The following is an 18,643-nucleotide window of genomic DNA, read 5'->3' on the forward strand; positions in this document are numbered from 1 at the left end:
AGACACTGTGTTTAACAGTGGCAGACTGCTTTGTTTGCATAAAAACTCTACAGAATTAATTCCGTAAGTTTGCTGACAAGGCAGTGTCAATGACCTCAAAATTAGATCACCATTAACCAACTCATATGAGAATTGCCCATGAACTATAGAAAATCTACTCACTCCCTGTTGTGTAAGAAACATCCCAACATCCTGGGATTGTTGTAGTTTGATGTTATGTGTATACTATGTAGATAAATATTGTAGTCCTCATTTTGCTCAGCCAGCAAACATTACTCACCCTTTGCCTTCCTGGTTCATGGCATATCATAAACACTAATGTGTTCATCAGTTTTCTCTGGTATCTTGTTGATGAACTCATACATAGCTGTGGTCAGAACATGCTGTGAATACCCAGTAGATCCAGGTGACAAGCCACAGGGGTATCTAGGACAGCCAGACATTTTATATTTTTGAGTCTCCTTGTTCACATTCTGACTTCAGCCTCATCTATCTAACAAGAATTTTATTTTTCTTGTGAGATAAAACTTTTCCTGTTATCTTGAAAATGAAAAATTTGTTTCTGTAAATACACAAATTTATTTTAGGATGACAAAGAACTACTCCATCTTTCTAGTTTAAGCAGGTGCAAGACCAGGTATTAATTTAGTCAGAATTCCAGCCCACTTTTTAATCTTTTTTTTTTTTTTAATCTAGCCCATCTTTTTAATTTCACATGTTAAGATTGAATTGTTTGATTCTTTCTGATTATTCCCCCAACCCAGGACCTGCCTCTCACTTACACACCACCAGAGCGCATCCAAAGGAGAGGTCCTATTACCTTTCCAGCCCTATTTCTAGATCATCTAGCATGCCTTAGGGCTCTCTCAAAAAGGTGACAAATGCTATAAATCAGGAGTGATCAAATCCAATCCTCTCTTCATTTATTTTTCTTCTTCTGGACAGAGATTCTCACTGTCGTGTATCTATATCTATTTTGAACATATTTCAATTCTATGTAGTCACACATCTTATGCATTTTGTGCGTATCGACATATTGGTACAGTTATCTATTTATGTTGGGGAAAAAAAAAATCAGACTGTGAGTATCTCAGTGAAATAAAATGCAGTCCCAGCAAAACATCAATCTTAAAATCAGCCATAGCCTTACCAGGACAGTGTTAAGCAGAGTTTGTGACAATCCTGGGATTATTTCCTTAGCTCATACATTTATTTTGATTAGTAAGTTTTCATTGTCCTTGTGGAATTCTCTTTCTGAAAAAGGAAGAGCAAGAAATGATTGTGGCTTATTTCAAATACATTTGCTAATGCTCACAATAAGCTATTGAAGAGAAACAAAAACAGAAAAAGGAAAGTAGAATTTACATTATAGCAACATCAGCTACAGCAGTACACTTCTTGCTGTATCAGCATTTTCACTATAAATGACTGTTAAGGGTTTATAACTCAGATGTCACAGTTCTTTCTGCACTGAAACACCGTCCGAGGAGGATGTTTTTTTTTTTTATTTATATGAATATTTAAACGAAAACACGCATTTCATATGATTTTGTCAGTCAGCTCACTGTGAAAGCCATTGTAATAACAATAATATTAAATATGGATGTACTCAAAACCTACTGAACAGTTTGAGGGTACATGTTTTAGTTATTTATGCAAAGATAGAAGAACTCCATTATTTATGTTACTTTGAAGAGTAAGTTTCCCTAAATAAAGGCTTGAAGAAATTTAGATTTTTTTTTTAATTATTATTATTTTTTTGAGATTTCAGTCCAGCATTATTCAGAACCATTTTAGTGTGACTGGGGAAAATACCACAGACTGGAAAAGTTAACAGCGATGCCAACCACTGTGGGTTGGCTGTTGCACATGGCAGCAGGTGCTTTACCCGAGCACTGCATCACTCCCGAGAGGCTGTACCAACAGTGTCCACATTACAGCCCATTCGCAGCATGACTAGAGAGGAGTTTTCAAAACAATAGCTAGCAACTTGTTTATAAGTTAATGCAATATTTCAGGCCCACTGCCCTCCTCCTGAGGCAACTGTACATTTTCTGGACTGTGGTTTTCTGAAATTCCTCTTTTATTCCATGACAGTTGCACTAGCTTCCAAAAAATAAATAGATAAAATAAAAACAACAAGGACAAGTCTAATTGCAAAATTACATTTGTGCTCATTACCCTTTGCTGTTTCAGTAAGGCAATAATCTTGAATGTAATTAAGATTTGTACACTGATTTAGAGAATAGCTATTTTTTTTCATTATTAGAAGTCATTCATTTCCAGACCTGTTGTTTAAAGAAGCATATCCACCTCATGTTAGACTCTATTCTCAGGCTGTCTTTCTAGGGCTGTTTTGAACTTTGTAATATTGTCGTAATTTATTAAATGAATATAGAAATATGATACTTTAAAAGTATTACACTTTATAGAGGGAATAAAGTTATGAGGACCTAGAGTGTATATGGATTTGTATATTTCTAATTTTCCATTTATTGTCACTACATAAAACCTCCTTCCTTATTCATAGGCTTTGTTTGGATGGCTACAATTAAATCTTAAAAAATAAATAAATAATAATGTGGGACATACACTATAGACAAGTGCTTCTCTGATCACACACAGCTGAACTCAGGACTTCTCTGGTCAAGAAACTGAACAAACCATTACCGCAGCAGCACTCCCCAGCTGAGCAGCCAAACCTCAGCCCCAGAAGTGCCCTTAGCTCATGGTCTTACAAACATGGCTACATGTGGACACCACACAGCCACATCCTTCACACAGTAACAGTCACTCCACTCCTAGTCCAGAGTATGTAAGGACATACCACATATACAGCACCAATACCACAGTAAATCCAGGGTGGCACACAGGAATATATCTGTTAATGTTATTTTTGCCATACTTTATGTTATTGCTCATGGACTCCTGCTTGAGTCTGGCTGACTTCTCACAGGAGCTCTCAAGGGGAATTTGAGCAGCTCATTTTGCCTCCCCTGCTGCAGGGACAACAGCCTCCAGGCTGAACCTTTCAAAATAACACAGCAATTTCTGCTTTGGACATCTGTCCATGGAATCCGATTAAAGTGCTTTTAGAGAAAATAATTCTTTGCATTATTTTTATTATTCATTCCATATTCCCTCTCCTGAGCCAGAGAAAACACAATCAGTCAGATTTCTAATACAACTCCTATGGTTTCAAAACCAAAACCCCCTCTCTCCAAGCTATCAAAAAAAGCTTTAATCCTTAAACTAACAGCATAATTATAAATCCATAACCTACAGAAATGTTCCCTACTGGCTACCACTGTCAATAGTAAATAATTCACATGGAGAGGCTCTAATGGCAAACACTCCACTTAAAAGCTCTTCACAGCAGACAGCAGGATAACAGTGTAATTCAAGCCCAGAATTGAGGCATGTCTAACTCACATGATTTCCCCACTGACAAAGTGCAAACAAAATTCCATGGGTCTTCCTGTTAGAGGAAATGTGCTCAGTGGAATAGAGCTGTAAGGGTGAGGGCAAGATGTGTAAGTGCAAATATATTACAGGCTGTTAAACCAAACACTGTCTAGCACTGCACTATATGATGCTTCCTGTAACAATGCAGGGGAAAGTTTTGTGAATGAGAATACCCCTTCCCATGCAGACTACATAATGCACATAAGACTCTTGCATGGCCTTGCTGGGGAGAAGTACTACAGGGAACTTATCCCCATTTCTCCACCCTCTCTACCCTCCCATCGAGCAAGACATGAGCCCTGTGCTGAGATGGCTGACAAAGACATGGCAGGCACCAGCCCTGCATAACTTTGCTCCATTCTGTGGGGACAGTATTACAAGGCCAGGAGAAGGACTGAGAAGCAGAGGAAATTAGGTGGGAAGACCTGTCTTTAAGAAGTAACAGGAAAAAATAAATACATTCAAAAGTAAATTTAAAAGTAAAGCTGCTTACAAACATCTTTTGTTTAATACTGGCCAGTTGTCTAATCCTAGTGTAGTGACAGCACCCTCCAGGTACATTGATTGTTCCACGTACAATGCTCATGGTCCAGATTGTCCTTGTATACCAGGGTTGGTACAAAGAGTCAAGGAAGGTATAGCACAAATTATAACTATCCCATGGCAGAGGAACAAGAGTAACAGGCAGGAACTATTTGGTATTCAGTGCTGGAAAAAGCCAGGACTCTAATCTGTCTGATACAGGTAAAAACTTCATTTCTAAGCCCTCCTTTATTAGAAGTTTTGACATCTTCTCTATTTTCTGTTTGAAAGTACCCATATCAAATGAGGCATATCTGAGAATAAAGTCAAATGCAGATTGTGTACATTGAAGAAGCTTAAGGCAATAAAAAAATAAATAAGACAATGCAATACCTACAAAGTCTCTTATTACATTGCTTTAGTCCACCAGACATATTTCACACTGCAATTTCATTAATGTTCTCCAGATGAAGTTTTGCAATCAGCAGAAAACCATTAAAGAGACAAAGTATTGCTATGCTAAATAGCTTACTTGCTCTTCCTGCTTATATCCAAGCTATAGCTTTTTATCTTTCTCTTTTCCATTCCCAAAAACTGACCCAACATGACCAAATTTCACATCAGTAAAATATATTAAAATGAGAGGAGAGGAAATTTTTAATTTTCTAATTTGTTATTCCTAAAAATATATATTTATATATAAGTCATATCAGCAATAGGAAAATTGAGAAGTATATATTATTAGCTTGACACTTGAAGCAATAAAATATAGATTATTTCCTGTTACTTAGTCCTTCTTGCCAGAATCTAATGTTATTAAATTCACTCCTATGCTGGGATATTTTTAAGGAACAAAAACAAACAAACAAACAAACAAAAAACTTAAATGCTTTAGTGTGTCTTAAATATAATACATCTAAATTGACAGGTACAGTATTTAAAATTGCAGTGATTTCAATAAGAAAAAAATAGAAATAAGAATGGAGTAGAGTCATCTGTTTATGCACTATTAATTGAAAACTGTATTTAAAATGAACAAGGAAATGCCACTGAATTACTAAACCCTATATTTTCTAGAAGTATGTAACACAAACTCCAGAAATGGATACAGAATAAAATGAACAGTATTTATAGGATAATTGTTTTTATTACCTCCTCAAAATTGCTTATAATGAAGAAACAAAGAAATCAAGAATTGAAATATCTGGCTTGCCACAGAGTACTTGTATTTATGTACTGTGATTCACTCCTCAGATCCAATGCAAGCCTCCACGAACACTCTTCTTTCACAGCATATCATTTTTATTTTGTGCACAGGAGGAGAAAATTCCTGTGAATACATGCAGTGAATAAGACTGTTGTCCACAGCAGTATTTTCCAAGTTTTATTTTCTTTTGCTTTTGTCTTTTTTTTTTTTATTATTATTATTAAAAATAAATAATAAACAAAAAAGAACTCCACAACCATTCTGAAATAAAACCACCTTTGACCCACTGCTTCCAGGAAAAAAAAAAAAAAAAAAAGGAAAGGGAAAAAGGGAAATTAACATTGGACATCATTACCAATTTGTTGATTTTCTTCCTTCTGTGTGTGGATGAATACTTATCGTATATAAGAGATGTAGTCATTTAATGACTAGCTTTCTGATGCAGACCATAAGTTGAGAAACACTGGTATTTTTTCTCACTTGTTGTGAATGTTTCTATTGGAGATTTTAAATTTAAAATGCTTATATTTTGGCATATTTAATCAGTTCTCCTGGCAATAGAGAAACAATCATGAACCACTCTTCCATCTCCTACCTCGAAGGACAGAGATAATAAATGCTTCTCATTTAAACAGTATTTTCCATCTATCTTTTTTTTTTTTTTTTTTCTTTCTTAAGTGGCTGGATTGGTTTTGATTAATCTTTCAGGCTATAATGAAAACCTGACTACATGATATATCCCTGTGAGTAGATTTACAGAAGCATAACTGAAACTGAAAAAAAAAATCTTATGGCAAGTGACATTGTGAATCCTAACTAAAGGCAGAACTCTCTACAGTGTTACACAATTTGTAGAAGGCACAGTAGCTAAATAGGCACAATAGGACTAAACAAGAAGAAGAAGAAATAATTGCCTTTTAAGGCTATGGAAGGATGCGGCACTTTATAAACAACACAAAGGCCATTTCTCTTGTCCCATAAGCTTAAGCCTTATTTTCATGTCTGGTTTAAATTACTAATCAAATTGTTCTACCAGCCCATTACACATAATAAAACCAGTCTCATTATTTGATTAAGGAACATGGCTGGAAGTTGCAGCCATCTGGTTTTCTGCGTGTGAGAGTAGCTGCCTTTTCTTTGTCAGTCCACTGGCTTAAGCTCTTTCATTTGTGTGTGTGGATTTCCCTATCAGTCTCAGTTCTGTGGGAAGGCATCCAAATCCTAAACATGAGTTTTTAAGTGTGTAACTGCCCTGCATCAGGCTGCATCTCTGTCTCCTCTGTACCAGGAAAAAATGCCTTCTTTAGGAGAATAAAACCACTTTAGTATCACAAGAACAGCCCATCTCTGATTTGTAACTACTGAGATGTTTAAGTCATACTGCTAAAGCTCCTAATGGACAGAAGGCAAAGAACTATGGCAGCTGAATACAATAACCACTGGAAACACATTCAAATGCTTTGAGATGAACTTCACTTACTGCTTTATTTACCTTTTCTAATGAATATTTTCTGACCAAGAGGACTTCCACGCAGATTTCATCAGCTTTGAAGTAAGTGCAGGGGGATATTCCTGTTTGGGTAGAGCCACAGGTGACACTGAAGCTCTGTATTAATTGCTTTGAAGCCTGTGGGTACTTTTCTCAGTATCATTCTCTTCCATGACAGCATTCAGCTCTAGTTCTTGCAGAGCAGTTTTGAAGAACTCATATAATATTAATAATCACACCTTTAGGGAAACACCACACTCAGGCAGAGACAGTTAGTGATGTTGTGGTGGAAGTAGCATTCTGTGTATTGGGGTATTGACCTTGGCTGTGTTTCTTTCCCACCTGTTTTCATGGAATGAATAAATATTACAGTCAGATTACACTGAGATTCTAGTTAAGGGCTGGGGGAGGAGGGGGAGGGGAATGTTAGTGGAGTGCTCCTAGCACATATTTTCATGCCTTTTCTGGAAGTGGACCTGCAGTTTTATATTCAGTCCTGATTCTTTTGAACAGTGAAGAAAAAATATTTTCTTAAAATGCAAAATGCACATTCACAGGGAAAAAAATAAGATAATGTTTAGAAAAAACATATTGTTGGCAGTACAGCTGTTTTGCAGTGAATAAAAAAAAAAAAAGGCCAACCCAAACACCTTTCATCTATCTTTAGTCAGTACATGAATGCAATAAGCACTTTGAACAAAGGTTAAGTGCTCTGAGGTGGAAAGGAATTGCTGGCTTGTTCTTTTTTGTAGGCTGAAAGGCACTGCACCTGGAAACACAACAACGTGTAGATGAGAACTTTTTCTGCTTGACAAAGAACTTAATCAAGAAGACTTGTGATTTGTAGATGAAATAAAAAGATGTCACCCAATTTACCAAGTTAAAACGAGATGGGGAATGGATTGCCTATCTCACAGTTCACACCACACAAACAGAGTTCGACATTTAACATCATATCTGGTAAATAGCACTGGATTCGAGAAATATAACAAAGAAAATATAAAAATCTAACATTCCTTCAGCTCTCATTTGTTATGTCTTTTTCTATACCTGAAATCTCCACAATTTGAAGAGATTTAAGTTTTCCAGACTTTCCACAGCCCAAACATCTCCATTGTTCATGTACAGGCTTGAAGCCAACCTGAGCTTCATCAGTCTTTGGGTTCAGTGAGGAAAATGGTGATTTACCACCCTAGGGGTTCATATTTCTGTCTCAGATTTCTGAGACTGAAATATCTGTGCAAGAACTGTACAGTGCCTAGACAGTGAGTTCATCATTCTGTGATGTCTCAGACTTGCCATGCACGTGCTAAAACAAAGGTCATCTTCACACTGGTCATCCATGCAATGCATGTGGAACAGGGCTGATAAGAGTCAGGCACATACACCCACTGCAGTCCACACCCCTGCCTTGTCTGTGGATGAACAGTGGGTTTATTTCATTCCTTGCCATGTTAATCCCTGTTGCAGGTGGGCTCGAGTTCAGCATCTGACTTAAATTACCTGGCTTATTCTCACAGATGTGTTTTGAAAAGGGTAATTGTCTGCATATGTAGTGTCAGCTCTTTTTCTTGCTCTGTCACAGTTGTTGCCCTTTCAAAATTAAGCCTGGATATATTTTCCCTTTTGAAATTATCTTTGTTACTCTTTCAACCTCAGGCAGGCAGTTAGCAGGATTAGCTCTGTCCTAAATCAAGTGAAAAGCATGTTGACTGAGTTTGGATGCTCCAACCCCCTACCCTTCATCACCCAATTGAAACTAGAACAGATCCCTTTTGCAGCTCCAGTAGTGGTCTCTCAGCCCCTTAAAACTATGATAATGATGATGTACATCTCCGTGTGTAATAAGCTTTCATTCCCAGTACTTGACTCATTTTAAAAGGATGCCATATTATGGAATTATCATTGATAGAACAAAAATAAATTCAGATTATCAATCAGGCCAGTTTATAAATGTAAAATATACATTGTCAAAACTCTTAGAAAAATTTACAGTAGTTCAAGATGTACTGACTAGGTGGCAAATCTGGTTTAAGAAGGTCTTGGATTTACCACTTCTCTAATTTATTTTTGCTCCTCTGTTGACATTTATCCCATCCTCGCAGACAGACAGCAGTTTGTGGAGGACACGCAGTAGAGAATCTTGCTAAACGTCTGTGATTAAAAATAACTCACGGGGAAAAAAATATAATATATATATATGTACACATATATACATGTATATGTATGTATATTTCAAGTTCCTCCCACTTCCTGCTTTTCCAACCTCAACAAGGCTCATATAAATACCAAAGAACAATTTAATCCCCCTGTTTCATCACCAGGTATATCTTCAATGCACACCTCTTCACTGCTTTCTTGGGTCATTCCACTGTGGGCATCCCAGTACGGAGCACATTGTCTTTATTCATACTACAGATGCTTAGGATGCTTGCACATCTATGTCTACAGATATGTCTACAGATAACACGAACAGGGCACCTGTTGACATGACAGGCGTTACCTTCCCATAATTTATCATTTCTCTAATTTACATCATTTTCTTGTCTGCACCAAACTCAACCCATAATCTCACAACATTAGTGAGAATAGTAGTCTCCTGCTCTCATAGTGGATGGCACTATGAGAAAGAAGAAGACAGAAGACAAAGGAGAACTCTTTATGAAAAGAGAAAGGTGAAAAGATGTACATGATAGCCTTTCTTAGCAGGTCTAGCATGTACTGCAAGACTGCTGTCATAATACATACAAGCTGGTCATTCTTAGAACATTTAAAATAAGGTGATCTTCTATATGACCAGAATTTAAAATAAATAAATAAATCACTTTAGAACACAGTCTACAGGCTTTTCTGGCAGAACCAAACTCAGTGAAGATATCCCTTTCTTGCACTGAAGACCCATGACTAACCCTGATGTGAAATATATGATTATTGTAGTCATGCTTTCTACACTTTCATTTCTAAATCTACCATTGCTAAATGCAGCATTTTGATACACGACAGGGAAGATTACTGAACTGACTTTCAACCTTAAAGAGTACTTGTTCATTTTTTCCTACAGATGAAGCAGGATCTTTTGTGAACATGTAGATTTGATGATACCATAAGTCATATGAGCTGTGGGAGACAATCTGGCACTACTGAAGTATCATCAGGTTATTGCTGGTCTTAATTATAGACTACAGAAAGTTTAGACCTGATTTGGATCTCAAGACTAATATTCACAGACTGATATGAGCTATCAATAATTCTTCCCCCCCCCCCCCCCCCCCAAAAGGAATTTTATGTTGAGGTTTATTGTAAGTTCCCACAAAAGCTTTTTGAATTCCATATGAGTGGACTTGTCAGAAATCATCAGGCTTATTTATTTCTTTCTGTGAAAAAAAAGTTTAGCACAGAAAATAAATGCTTGATATCAGAGGGACACTGAGATGAAAAACATCTGAGATCAGATACCAAATTTTCAAAAATACAGCTTTTTAAAAAAAAAAATACTTGAAAAGGGGGGCTGACTTTGAGTTGTTCCTTATCAAGGTGATCATATGTTGTTTGTGTGAGGTAGAGTATCAATGCAGAATACAAATGCAGTAAGCTTATTTCAAAGTGACGATTACTTTTTTGCACCACTGATAGATGGGATTTCTTGCAACTATCTTTTCAAAAAATGCAAGAAATAAATAAGAAAACAAACAAAAAAAAAAAAGATAATTGCTTTCATATCAGATTTACATACATTACCTATAAGTATTGTAACTAAATGGCATCAAAAAATGTAAATTGTGGACAAGAAAACTCTTCTAAGGTCTGAGAAGTGGTGACCACTTTTCCAAGTAGATCAGTTGGAATCAATTTACTTGTTAATTGCTTTGCTTTTCTCTCCCAAATCCTCAGACTGATTTTTCTATTCCAGAAATTGGAAGTTGGCACAAGTCTGCTTGTAGTAAATGGTGTTAGTCTCTGTTTCCTTGTTAATCTCAGTTCATGAGTCTGAGAGAAAAATAACATGGTACCTAATGAAGGGCTCTCTGTACAAGAGTTTTCTCCAAATGTGTTTCAAGAATGCATTTTTACGGAAAAGTTTAGTACCTAAAGTTCTCTTTGTTATTAGCATAATCACAGTTGCCATTTCAGGACTACATATTCAAAAGGAAAATTCCTATTTGAAGATAACTGCAACTTATTGGACAGAAAACTGTCAGGTGAAGCAACCAGGTACAACTACTGTGTTTTGGTTTCTGCCTGCTTTCACATGCCAGATAGCACCTGTTTGAATAAGTTAACAAACCAAGAGGTTATATTTTTAACATACAGAGCTCATAATTTATGGTCTTATAATTGGTAGTCTAGTAGAGAGGGAAATATGTACAAATGTGCAGATTTCTATCCCATTAAATCAGAAGTAAATATTCTATCAAATGAATTATTTCATTTTCATGATAAAAAAAAAAAAAACAAAAAAAAAACACAAACACCTTGGTCCAGTTTCAAATTAGATTGAATGGAATCTGGGCAATACATTTAAAAAATAATAATGTATTAAACATTATTATGTTTTCTACTGTGAATTTAATGCATTATAAGTCTTTCTTTTAACAGACTTCACGCTTTCATTTGAACATTAACATCCAACATTTCATTTCTAAGCTGCATTAAACAGGCTTGAAAACTAATAGAATTAATTAAAAGTTTTGTTTTTTTGTGTGTGGTTTTTTTTTTTTAATACTAAGATCTCTGCTTATACTTGAGGAAGAAACTCAGATAAGTAGTAGCACTGGAAGAAAAAGGCTTTAACTGTGGAGTCATTATCTAAGTACTACCATCTTCTCTACCATGTGTAAGAAAGTGTTTATTTAAATTCTTCTTAAAAGTTTTTGTAGTCATATAGTCTTTTCCCATTATTTCTATTCCTCCCATTAATGAACCATGTACCTTCATTTCTCCATATCTTCATTTCAATACTCCAGGCTACTTTTTTTTTTTTTATCATTTCTGTTTATATATGCAGACTAATTTAAAGTTTCCTGTAGAAGACAGCTTAGAGAGTTTATAGTTGGTTCCAGAATATTGAGTCGTGTGTATATATATATATATATATTTATATATATATATACACACACACATACACACACATACTTGCACTTGGCCTTGCACACACATACTTGCACTTGGCCTTGTTGAACTCCATGAGGTTCACATAGGCCCACCTCTCAAGCCTGTCCAGGTCCCTCTGAATGGCATCCCTTCCCTCCAGCATGTCAACCACATCACACAGCTTGGTGTCATTGATAAAGTTGCTGGGGTTCACATCATTCTACCCATATGAGCTCATAACTTATCAGATTTAAGATGTGTATATATATATATATACACACACACAAACACAGTAATATATATTATCATATATTAATATAATTAAATATTTATATAATATATTATACTATTATGTATTATGTATTAATATATCATATATAATTATATATTTTTATTAATATATATCACATGTATTTATATTATACATGTATATGTCTGATTATAAGATATAGTTTATAAAATTATATATAATACATATTAATATGTTATATTTAATATATAATATTTGTGTATAATTTATATATATATTAAATTATGGAGACCAGAAAATATCTGTAAATGATATTTTTCCACCATCTTTATAATAAGTATACATTAAGCAATTCTGGTTAATTTTAAGGCTCTACATTGTGCTAAAATTGTTGTTAATTTGAAAATTATTCCCAAGCTGAGCAGCTGTGCATGAAGGTTGGTTTTGAGAGCACTAAGAAAATTACTTTTCCCATCTGCAGCTCTTTAAGAAGTCAAGTGAATTCTAAAATGTGTTTCTGATATAATAGCCATATAAATGTCAAAAGAGAGTTTAGTACAGTCACTTCCAGACAGGCAGGATAGGTCGGTAACACACAAGAATGTTGATATTGATTCAATTTCTACTGCATTGTTATGCCTAGAGACAAAAAGTCCTTTCCTTCCACAAAAGTAAGACATCTATCGTTGCACTAAGAATGAACTAGCAAAGTTCAGAACTCCAGAAAGGAGTTTGGAGGAAAAAAAAAAAAAAAAAAAAAACACTGAAAACACTGAAGTTTTCTGCATCATTAATCACATTGTAATGGCCTTTAAGAAGTCTGTATTTTAGCCCCTGTTAATAAAAATTATTTTTTCATATGAACATTCCTTCATCATTAGAAAGAAATGATCTTTATGCGGAAGAAAAAACAAATGGACCGTGGACCCTGGAAGAAAAAACAAATTACATTCTTGAGAAGTAGCCCCAGGAAAGATTGTATAACTATTGTATGCATTAAGAAAAAGTAGGCACTCAGACTCATTACTTATTACAACCTAAAACATACCACTAAATTTCTTAAAAAGGTAATGATAAGATAAAAGTGCATGCTTCATCTTATAATCACTCACTAGTTAGTATATGTATCTTGAAGTGATGTTCTTTGATGTTTTCAGAATTGAAATTTCCAGAAATAGTGCACCTTTAATGCCACCAAGGGGAATACTAAAAGTGATATCATTTGTTGCCAAAGGCTTCTGGACAGAGAGAGCTAGATCTCCAGGGCTTCCAGTGTTAAGATATTCCGATGTTCCAATTGGAATATCTTAACATATTGATGTTCCAGTTAAGATATTTCCCCTTTTCATTCCTCACATGCCAGGTGGCAAAATAGGGCAAACTAGGATTGGTTTAAAATACCTCTATATCTATATATAGATATCTAGCACAGATATCTGGAAGCCCATTAGGAGAGTCATGTTACAGTCTGCTCTCAGCACACTGCATTGCCACAGATCAGCATCCCAGGGTCTCCAGCATGGCACAGGCAGATTGGCTGAATTGCATTACCAGAAACTGTTTTAGTATCAGATAAGAGAACTTTAAGTATTTTATTAGACAGCCCTACCACAGTGTGACTGCCTGGATTTGCATATCTTAATCCCTGTCTGCTTTTAACCACACTGGCTTTTTTGGTCACTCCGAGGAAAATGATCTCAAATTATCATATTACTCAGGCTGTGTGTCACAACATTAAGGTTATATCACTACTTCATTTCTTTAATAATTTCATTTTAACCAGTTAAAAGTTGCTCCTTGAAAAGCATTTTCAGGTGCTTTATATTTGTTTCCATTCTAACATGCTATAATTACAGAACACAACGTGGATAATTATCTGTATGGCTCAATCCATTCAGCAGAGAAGGAAAAAGAATAATTTATAACTAAAAATTGATGCAACACTTTTAAGAAATATTAAGCCATTTGCAGCTAGCCACCCATAGATATGCTAGGCACAAAAATTATTGTTTGAACAAGTCTAAAATTTCAATGGAAATAAATTTTTGTTCACTTTTTACCTTCCTTGTCAGCACAATTTAACAACACCTTGCACTTCTTCTTTGAAAAGCAGCCTCCTTAAATCAAATAAAAGTCTCATTAAATTTTCCATATCCTCCTTTAGAGAAATGCAGAGTGATATGGCATTTCTCATTGTCTCTGTTTAGTGCTGTTTAGCAGGGCTATTGAAATGATGCTAAGACAGCAGTGCAGGTGGATGTAGAATGTATTAATAACAAAATAATTGGAATGTCAAAGCTCATGAATTAGCGCTTTTCAAATTCAACTCCAATCAGCAGATTATGGTTTTTGTGCCTCATGCAAACTATAAACACTGCAATTCATTACATACACATCCCTTTTTTTTTTCCCCTCCTTGCAGGCATCTTTGCCAGTGAGTGGTAAATTAAGAAATTAATTCTTCAGAGGTCAATGAAAAAGGCCTTATTGGTGTTCACAAAATCAAATACTCGGAACAACAAACAGTCTGGGCAGCTCCCCCAGCCCAGTATATCACTTCTCCATCAGTGCTTAGCATTTCTTTCCTAGACACTTAGAGGGAATTTCTCAGGCTGAGCTGAAAATTCAGACAGTTCTCTGCTATTGCTCCTTTGTCCTGAAAAGTCAAACTTCATTATATCCATAAACAATGTTAGTTTTTTAGGGGAAAGCGTGGGAGCAAGAGGCTTGTATCCTTTCTCCCTGATCTAGTCCCTCAAGACTCTATCCTTTCATCCTTTAAACACACAGCTTTCTGCTGAACCATGTTCCTCTCATACAAGAAATAACATCTTTTCTTGCATGGTGCAGAGACATGAAACCTCTGTGTGATATAATGGAAAATGACATGCACCTATGAGGTAGTATTTGTTTAAATTGTAGAAAAAAATAAGGCTGGGGGGAGAAGGGAGAGGGCAGTAAAAAAACTTTTGTTGGTCTACACCACCATAAACACACAATCAAATAATAAATCACATATAGTCACTTTATCATTTTGACATAGCATTCTGAGCCATTGGTTTTGTTACCTGGTGTCACAAAGGAGAGTTCAAAAATTCAGGTAACAATTCCTGTGGGTGAAAACAGGTTTTATTATTTACAGGATGTTTTTTCCCCACATCCTGATGGAATGTGTCACTGATGAGTTACCCAGAAGAAAAAAGAAAAAAAAAAAAAAAAAAAAAAGGCCTTCAAAGAGCTCAAACATGCTCTTTGAGACAGTATTGCATGGCAAAAGACTTCAGTAACTCTAGGGAAAGATGCACTTTATCTGGCATGCATCCAGTGCACAGCTCTTTAATAAAACTAATGGACAGTTATTTTCTTAACCCTCTGATCCTCTGTACCATTGATTCTTCTAGTCTGTAGAAATATCAAATGTCAAAGGGTAGAGCCTCTGAGAGTACCTAATGTGACATGTGATTAGCTTGTTTTCCTAAGTGTATCAAAGATGACAGCCCTTTCTATTTAAAAATACTTCTTTATCTATATACAAACACTATATATACTGTTGCACAGGAAAATACAAATTTGAGTTTCTGTGCAGTACAATACAAGTTACCTTTTTTGTAACTGCCTTGGACATTAAATATCAAAGACCCAAACAAGATTCTGCTTTTGTGGCTGGCTGTGATTTTCTTTTACCCCTTTCAACTTGTAACTACTCATTAAGTGTCCATCAGAAAATAATTCCCTTTCCCCCCCCCCCCCAGTATCAGCACCACCTGGGCTCTTCCCTCGCTATGGGAATGTCCCTTGGAACATCTTGCTCTACTGATGCTAACCAACTTTTTTCTCAGTCTCTAATAAGCTAGCTAAAATCTGAGCGATTACATGTATTCTCCAATAGTACTTGGCTTTGAAGTTTGATGTCTTGTATTTTAAACCTGTAGAAAGGTTTTCATGCTTTTAAATTCATCTGTTTTTCTAATTATATCAGCTGGTCTAGTAAAAGGTTTTACATGTCCCCACAAACCTGACTTAACCTGGATTGCAAAGTATCGCATTCATTTTTTCATGTTTATAATGGATATTCTACTAAGACCTTTATGTTTGCAAATATCAAAGACTTTGCTGAATGTTATAAAGCTGATCTCTTACAGCTGCCAGTTAATTTATTTAAATACCAAATATAATGCATTTTATATTAAGCAACTAGTGAGAGAACAAAAGAAAAAGCACTCTTTGTCTTTATTTCCCTAGCAGCATTCTAGTCCTGCCTGCAGTCCATTCAATTTAGGGAATATATAATCTTTCTGTAAATTTCATAAGTGAGTGCTGCCTGGTTATTATCACTGCAGAATGTCCAGCAAGAGCAAGGAAATCTTGCAGAGGGATGACACAGTATTCGTGTAGTTTTGCATAAACATTGGGTAATGGCTCCCCTCTGAGAGATTTGCAATACTCTGATATCAAAAGACTTATGCATTAAAAATAACAAGAATGCGTATCAGATTAGCCTTTTCACACTTTAGAATTATGTAGCTTTGAAGAGCACAAACTTAGTAACCATGTAACTCCCATTTGATTCTTTATGGACCTCATGTGAAATGAAATTTCCCAAAATAAAACATATCTAAAATTATTTATTGAAAAATTAAATTATTAATCTAATTATGAACATATCAATTTATTATTACAAATTAAAAACATTCAAATAAGTGGTCTAGTCTTTGTAAGAAATTTATGGATCTCTGGAGTTTTCAGTCAATAGACATGAGCTCATACTACTCTGGGACTCTCCTGTACACAAACAGCAAGATCAGGCCAAGTAACTTTGCCAAGAATCATTTCTGTACTTGCCCCTTAATACAGATCTCACATGCAAATGTCAGGGACATGTCACGTACCCAACAGACAGTATTGCATTCCATAGGAGGGAGGAAAAAGCTAAAAAACTTTTTTTCATTTCCTTCCACTGAAAGATTCTTGCACTCAGGAAGGTCTTACCCAGCCTTGTGTAAAATGGCTTGGCAGTAGGACTGACTTCATTCCTCTAGAAAAACACACTTCTCAACCTAGAAGTGCTTAATGTTGCTGAAATTCTCCTGACAAAGAGGATACACTTTTCTTGGCTCACCGTTTATCCCATTTGTAGGTATTAAACTACTGATCCTGCAATACATTGAGTGCCTCCAATTCCCACTGAAATAGAATATAATCTATAATATATCTTAAAGTTATTTGTCTCTTTTCACCTTAGGAGTAAACTTCCTGACAAATTAATGCATGTTAAGCCACCATTAAGTTTTAAACAGTAATGCTCTGTAAGAGTGCTCTTAGCAGAGTTTTAAAAAGAGAAGCAGACAACAGGGGACTTCTGAGTGACAAAACTCACCTGTTAAAATGCATTAGGAAGAAACCCAGACAACTTCATAAGGGATGGAGTCCATGAACTGGAAGGGAAAATGTCCCCATGTTCATTTTCCCAATCAACTGGTAGTTTGAGCATGACCAAGTGATCCCAATTCACTGCCTGGTTGACCAGACAACATTCACTACCCATTACCTCAGTTTGGTGACCTCTGCAGAAAACTATAACAAGCCAGTGCTTCAGATGTTTTTTCTCTGAATCCCAACTCTCTTGCCAGCTGTAAGGTTGGTCTTAATCATTTCAAGAGCATCATTATCTAAAGCTAAACAAAAGACATGGATTTGTTCAAGCATTGTGTTATGTGGGAATTACCAATCCCATAAGTACAATGAGATCTTAAGGTTCTGGCAGCAGCAGTCCTTTTCTCGATTTCATCAGATTTGAAGAGCATAGGAATTAAGTCCTACAATTCCTCTCTTCCAAAAACAGCTTCTGTCCTTTTACCTTATACCCATCTATCCTGACTGAGCATCTCAGAGTCTTCCTACATTAAACAAGCACTAAAGAACAGATCAGTAAGCCAAGTCCTAGTTAGTCTTCCCCATGCCCTAAAATCAAGCCAGCTCTAAGCTTAAGCATCACTGTGGTCCATGTCTAACTTAATATACTACTTTCACCTCTGTCAGAACAAGCTTCTTCAGCCTGGATAGAAATCTCCCTATATTACTTCAGACAGCATGGTCCACAGGGCTTCGTAATGGGCTGTTAGGTAGGCTCATTAACTGATTTGGTCTGGGAAATTTAACATGGTAGTGCAAATACTAATCAGGAAAAAATATGTCTAGGGTTAAGGTAATGCTATGGACTAAAGGGGCTGTGGAATTCAGTTTATTGCTAATTTCTGAAAAATATGGTGAGTTAATGGGATGGAGTGTTTGCAGCGGTAAATGTCTCATATTTATTGGAGGGTAAGACTGGAAATGGTCAAGGGTAGTTTTGGGTTTTGTGCTTGTGTGAGGGTGAGAGTTCAGAGCTCCAGGCATTAAAGAATTGGTATTTCAGGATACACTCTACATGCCAATTTATTTGTCTCTGTTGTAGTCTGTCCTGGCTGAGGGCAGAGGCATTTGGAAATTTTAATGCTATATTTAGACACACTAAGCTTTGCTCCTCTCTTGATTTAATCTCTAATTCCTGCAAGCACTATCATAAACCAATAAATCTGAAAAGAAATGATAAATCATTTAATCCAGCTGATATGAGTTA

At 35.8% G+C, this 18,643-nt stretch overlaps 1 long non-coding RNA gene across 1 annotated transcript in view; it reads right to left on the minus strand.

The window, feature by feature from the left end:
• Positions 1–286: 286 nt before the first annotated feature.
• LOC119716229 (uncharacterized) overlaps positions 287–18,643 on the minus strand; it is a 30,280-nt gene continuing 11,923 nt past the window's right edge. The window contains exons 2-3 of the long non-coding RNA XR_005264003.2: positions 1,151–1,254; positions 287–426 (exon numbers count right to left, since the gene is read on the minus strand). This is a non-coding gene — a long non-coding RNA (uncharacterized lncRNA). The remainder of the gene's footprint in view (positions 427–1,150; positions 1,255–18,643) is intronic.

The sequence above is a fragment of the Anas platyrhynchos genome, chromosome 2 (assembly GCF_047663525.1).
Source record: "Anas platyrhynchos isolate ZD024472 breed Pekin duck chromosome 2, IASCAAS_PekinDuck_T2T, whole genome shotgun sequence".
In the NCBI taxonomy this organism is placed as follows: domain Eukaryota; kingdom Metazoa; phylum Chordata; class Aves; order Anseriformes; family Anatidae; genus Anas; species Anas platyrhynchos.